Here is a 6,000-nt window from a genome sequence, read left to right as displayed (position 1 = left end):
AGTATCACTTCTCATAGTATGTATGCCGGGTGTAATTCTCAGTATCTGCTATTATTCTGTAGGTATGGATAGCAGCACAGTATCACTTCTCATAGTATGTATGCCGGGTATAATTCTCAGTATCTGCTATTATTCTGTATGTATGGATAGCAGCACAGTACCACTTCTCATAGTATGTATGCCGGGTATAATTCTCAGTATCTGCTATTATTCTGTAGGTATGGATAGCAGCACAGTATCACTTCTCCTAGTATGTATGCCGGGTATAATTCTCAGTATCCGCTATTATTCTGTAGGTATGGATAGCAGCACAGTACCACTTCTCATAGTATGTACGCCGGGTATAATTCTCAGTATCCGCTATTATTCTGTAGGTATGGATAGCAGCACAGTATCACTTCTCATAGTATGTACGCCGGGTATAATTCTCAGTATCCGCTATTATTCTGTATGTATGGATAGCAGCACAGTGTCACTTCTCATAGTATGTACGCCGGGTATAATTCTCAGTATCCGCTATTATTCTGTAGGTATGGATAGCAGCACAGTATCACTTCTCATAGTATGTACGCCGGGTATAATTCTCAGTATCTGCTATTTTTCTGTAGGTATGGATAGCAGCACAGTACCACTCCTCATAGTATGTACGCCGGGTATAATTCTCAGTATCTTCTATTATTCTGTATGTATGGATAGCAGCACAGTACCACTCCTCATAGTATGTATGCTGGGTATAATTCTCAGTATCTGCTATTATTCTGTAGGTATGGATAGCAGCACAGTACCACTTCTCATAGTATGTATGCTGGGTATAATTCTCAGTATCTGCTATTATTCTGTATGTATGGATAGCAGCACAGTACCACTTCTCATAGTGATTGTGATTGGTGATTCAGGCTGGAGGGCTGCTAGCCTACGGTAACAGATTCGCAGACCATCACAGTGCCATGATAATCCTTCCTAGACTGAAACGCTCTGTAACGTGCGGGTGCCGTCCAGTGGATCTTTAAATTGGAGTAGGTAAAAAAAATCACGGAATCTGTGAGCAGTTTTTGTGATTACTGATGTTACATCTGCCCCACCTGCAGCGCTGCAGCATGGCCAGTCCAGGCCCCTTTTGTAACTAGCCCCAGACCGTATTCCCCTGCGGCCTCTGAGACCACACACGCAGTATAAACGCTCACACGCATGTACAGGTGTGATACGAGCTGCGTGCACACACACACACACACACACACACACACACACACACACCCTCCTCCGTCCCTGCTGCATATTATCTCCCTGCAGCCCCAGTGCTATCTGCACACTCAGCAATCTGCCTGCCAATCTCCTCTCCTTGTCGCTCCTCCTCTCCCTCCAACATCTTCTGTTTTGCTCCCCCTCCCTTCTCTCTGTTTCCTGTCATTCTTTCTCACTCTCCTTCCTTGGAGCCGGTCCAGGGAGAAGAAAAACACACAGAGGTTTCCGAAGCAGCGGACAGGATTCCTCCGCCTGCTCCCTCTTCCTCCTGCAAATCCCGGGTTCCGACTCTTCTCCTACCCCGGCCATGTTACCCCCATAAGTCCCTCTCGTGCAATTACCACTTCCACCCCCAGCAGAGGCCTCGGAGCTTACATTCTATATATAAGACTTTCACTGGACTTACGCAAAGTTCTCACGGGGAAAGAACATGGTACAATATGGCCGCACTCTGGTCAACACCATCGCGACGGGTCATTTCTGTGCCACCCAGTGGTCTATTGCAACAGGACTGACTGTCTGACACATAACTTTTCTGGATTTTAAAGCTCGGACACCCTGTTTGTCTCCTGGGATTTAAAAGAGACAGAGGTTGGCGGTGAGGGCCATTCATTCTGCGTGAAGCTGCGGAGAGAGTGGCCAATGGGAGGCCAGCATTAGCCACCCGTATTCTCCGGTCTTGCTGGGGAACGAGATACAAAACACTGACAGTTTTCCAGGCCGGGACTCAATGCAACGGCCACCGGTCTCTAAGTGTTACCGGTTCAGCGTGCCCGTCAGCTCCAGCGATGCAAGGTCACAGGGCGAGTTAGGATAAAGGGGACGGCCTGGCATCAATGTCTCGCTGGAGTAGGAAAGGTGCAGTGGGCAGAGCAGCAATGCTACCACTGCTGCTCTTAGCTCTGGCACTAGGGGGCACTGCACTGTACCTTGCTTCCCTCAATCTGCTACTGACAACCACCGCCTGGGGGCAGAGCCTGTGCCAAGGATGGGCACAGCAGCAGCAGGTAAGGGGACTTCTGCTAAATCAGAGTAAATGAAAGTGGCACAAATATATTTATTTTTTTGGATGCATGGTTTTCTTTGATGGTTGGCAAAGTCCCTGTGTAGCGGCTGGCCACACCCCTTCTGCTGACTAGCCACACCCTCGGGTGGCTGGTCACGCCCCTTATATTGGGGTCTTTGATTTGATGAAAAATTGTCGGGACAGCCAAAATAATCGGACAATGCAAACTAAGTTTAAGCATTGGTATTGGTATTGTCCTCAAGATCTACCAACAGCTCATGTGTTTCAGGCAACCTGTGGATCTATAGTGGGAATGAATGCAGCAGGTTTGAAAATGTGACAGTTAGTAATGACTGCACCTGTGCACCAGCTAGGTGGTCTGGGGAATGTGACAGTAATGACTACACCTGTGCACCAGCTAGGTGGTCTGGGGAATGTGACAGTAATGACTGCACCTGTGCACCAGCTAAGGGGAATGGGATGTGTGACAGTTAGTAATGACTGCACCTGTGCACCAGCTAGATGGTCTGGGAAATGTGACAGTTAGTAATGACTGCACCTGTGCACCAGCTAGATGGTCTGGGAAATGTGACAGTTAGTAATGACTGCACCTGTGCACCAGCAAAGGGGTATGGGAAATGTGACAGTTAGAAATGACTGCACCTGTGCACTAGTTAAGGGGTATGGGAAATGTAACAGTTAGTAATGACTACACCTGTGCACCAGCTAGGTGGTCTTGGAAATGTGACAGTTAGTAATGACTGCAACTATGCACTAGCTAAGGGGTATGGGATATGTGACAGTTAGCTGTGCACCAGCTAGGGCCGGATTAAGCCTTTGGGGGGCCTGGGGCACTTCAAACAGGGGGGCCCCCTCCCACTTGTCATTACTGGCCGCAAACTGCATGGGAGAATATTACACTGTCAAAACACAGAGTAAAGTCAGTATAAACTTGGTCAATGGGTAACTGAATGGGGGGGGGGATTAATATAAATAAATATATATATATATATATATATATATATATATACAGTATATATAAAATACCACATGAAAAGCCTGTGTCTGTCCCTCTGTACCTTACTCTGTAGGAGCCCTGACATTCTCAGCGCTAACTGTGATTAAAAATCCTCCCATGATGAGGCTGCTGCTGCTGTCCTCCATGGGCCTGAGAAGCATATGATGAGCTCCACCAAGCAGAGCTCAGCACAAGCCTCTCAGCATCTGACCTCTTGTGTATAGTCTCGTGGGACTTAGTTAACTCCTAGTAATGCACTGCACACTTGTGTAGTCAGTGTGCCTTGGCTCCCGATGCTCAGCACCATTAATCATTGTCACACTGGCAGATAGGTGAAGCTGCAGCACTACCCCACTCCATGTACAAAACTTTTAGCTAAAAAAAAAAATGTTTAAAAAAAAAAAACATGCCAACCACAGGGATCCCCTAGATAGAGGGTGGCCCAGGGGTACTGACCCCCTGTGCCACCCCTTTAATCCGGCCCTGTATACTGCAGAACACTATGCATTATACAGAACAGACAGTAAGAGGCAGTATGGATCATCCCACCTGTGGTTCTGCCAATGTGAGGAAATACTGGTCCACAGCGCCGGCTGTCAGTCATGTCTGATGTCATCATAGCAGCCAAATACATACACATCTGTCATCTTACAAATACATTTTATCTGTATACCTTTCAGGTGCATCCTCGGCAAGATCTCGGCTCCGATACTCAGGTAAGTGATCAGAGATATACACTGCCCCTCACAGGACTGGTCTGGATACATCCTCGCTCACCATGACAAACAGAGATATACACTGCCCCTCACGGGACTGGTCTGGATACATCCTCGCTCACCATGACAAACAGAGATATACACTGCCCCTCACGGGACTGGTCTGGATACATCCTGGCTCACCATGACAAACAGAGATATACACTGCCCCTCACAGGACTGGTCTGGATACATCCTCGCTCACCATGACACACAGAGATATACACTGCCCCTCACAGGACTGGTCTGGGTACATCCTAGCTCACCATGACACACAGAGATATACACTGCCCCTCACAGGACTGGTCCGAAAACACCATCGCTCACCGTGACACACATAGATTTACACTACCCCTCATGGGACTGGTCCGGATACACCCTCGCTCACCATGACAGAGATATACACTGCCCCTCACAGGACTGGTCTGGATACACCTTCGCTCACCATGACACATAGAGATATACACTACCCCTCACAGCACTGGTCCGGATACACCCTCGCTCACCATGACACATAGCTATACACTGCCCCTCACAGGATTGGTCCGGATACACACTCACTCACCATGACACAGATATATACACTGCCCCTCACAGCACTGGTCCGGATACACCCTCGCTCACCATGACACAGCTATATACACTGCCCCTCACAGCACTGGTCCGGATACACCCTCATTCACCATGACACAGAGATATACACTGCCCCTCACAGCACTGGTCCGGATACACCCTCGCTCACCATGACACAGCTATATACACTGCATCTCACAGGACTGGTCCGGATACACCCTCGCTCACCATGACACAGCTATATACACTGCCCCTCACAGCACTGGTCCGGATACACCCTCGCTCACCATGACACAGCTATATACACTGCCCCTCACAGGACTGGTCCGGATACACCCTCGCTCACCATGACACAGCTATATACACTGCCCCTCACAGCACTGGTCCGGATACACCCTCGCTCACCATGACACAGCTATATACACTGCCCCTCACAGCACTGGTCCGGATACACCCTCGCTCACCATGACACAGCTATATACACTGCCCCTCACAGCACTGGTCCGGACACACCCTCGCTCACCATGACACAGCTATATACACTGCCCCTCACAGCACTGGTCCGGATACACCCTCGCTCACCATGACACAGCTATATACACTGCCCCTCACAGCACTGGTCCGGATACACCCTCGCTCACTATGACACAGCTATATACACTGCCCCTCACAGCACTGGTCCGGATACACCCTCGCTCACCATGACACAGCTATATACACTGCCCCTCACAGCACTGGTCCGGATACACCCTCGCTCACCATGACACAGCTATATACACTGCCCCTCACAGCACTGGTCCGGATACACCCTCGCTCACCATGACACATATATATACACTGCCCCTCACAGCACTGGTCCGGATACATCCTCGCTCACCATGACACAGCTATATACACTGCCCCTCACAGCACTGGTCCGGATACACCCTCGCTCACCCTCGCTCACCATGACACATCTATATACACTGCCCCTCACAGCACTGGTCCGGATACACCCTCGCTCACCATGACACAGCTATATACACTGCCCCTCACAGCACTGGTCCGGATACACCCTCGCTCACCATGACACAGAGATATACACTGCCCCTCACAGGACTGGTCCGGATACATCCTCGCTCACCATGACAAACAGAGATATACACTGCCCCTCACAGGACTGGTCAGGATACGTCCTCGCTCACTATAACACACAGAGATATACACTGCCTCTCACAGGACTGGTCTGGATACATCCTCGCTCACTATAACACACAGAGATATACACTGCCCCTCACAGGACTGGTCTGGATACATCCTCGCTCACCATGACAAACAGAGATATACACTGCCCCTCACAGCACTGGTCCGGATACATCCTCGCTCACCATGACACAGCTATATACACTGCCCCTCACAGCACTGGT

The 6,000-nt window shown here is 49.5% G+C and overlaps 1 pseudogene across 1 annotated transcript in view; it reads left to right on the top strand.

The window, feature by feature from the left end:
* The first annotated feature begins 1,291 nt into the window (after positions 1-1,291).
* Positions 1,292-6,000, top strand: part of LOC146073388 (uncharacterized) — a 38,114-nt pseudogene continuing 33,405 nt past the window's right edge. Inside the window, exons 1-2 of the transcript XR_014473278.1 lie at positions 1,292-2,249; positions 3,947-3,982. The product of XR_014473278.1 is annotated as an uncharacterized LOC146073388 (transcript). The remainder of the gene's footprint in view (positions 2,250-3,946; positions 3,983-6,000) is intronic.

This window comes from Crinia signifera, chromosome 4 (assembly GCF_055691185.1).
Source record: "Crinia signifera chromosome 4, ASM5569118v1, whole genome shotgun sequence".
Lineage (NCBI taxonomy): Eukaryota > Metazoa > Chordata > Amphibia > Anura > Myobatrachidae > Crinia > Crinia signifera.
The sequence above is the reverse complement of the archived record's forward strand: the minus strand, read 5'-3'. Positions and strand labels throughout refer to the sequence as shown.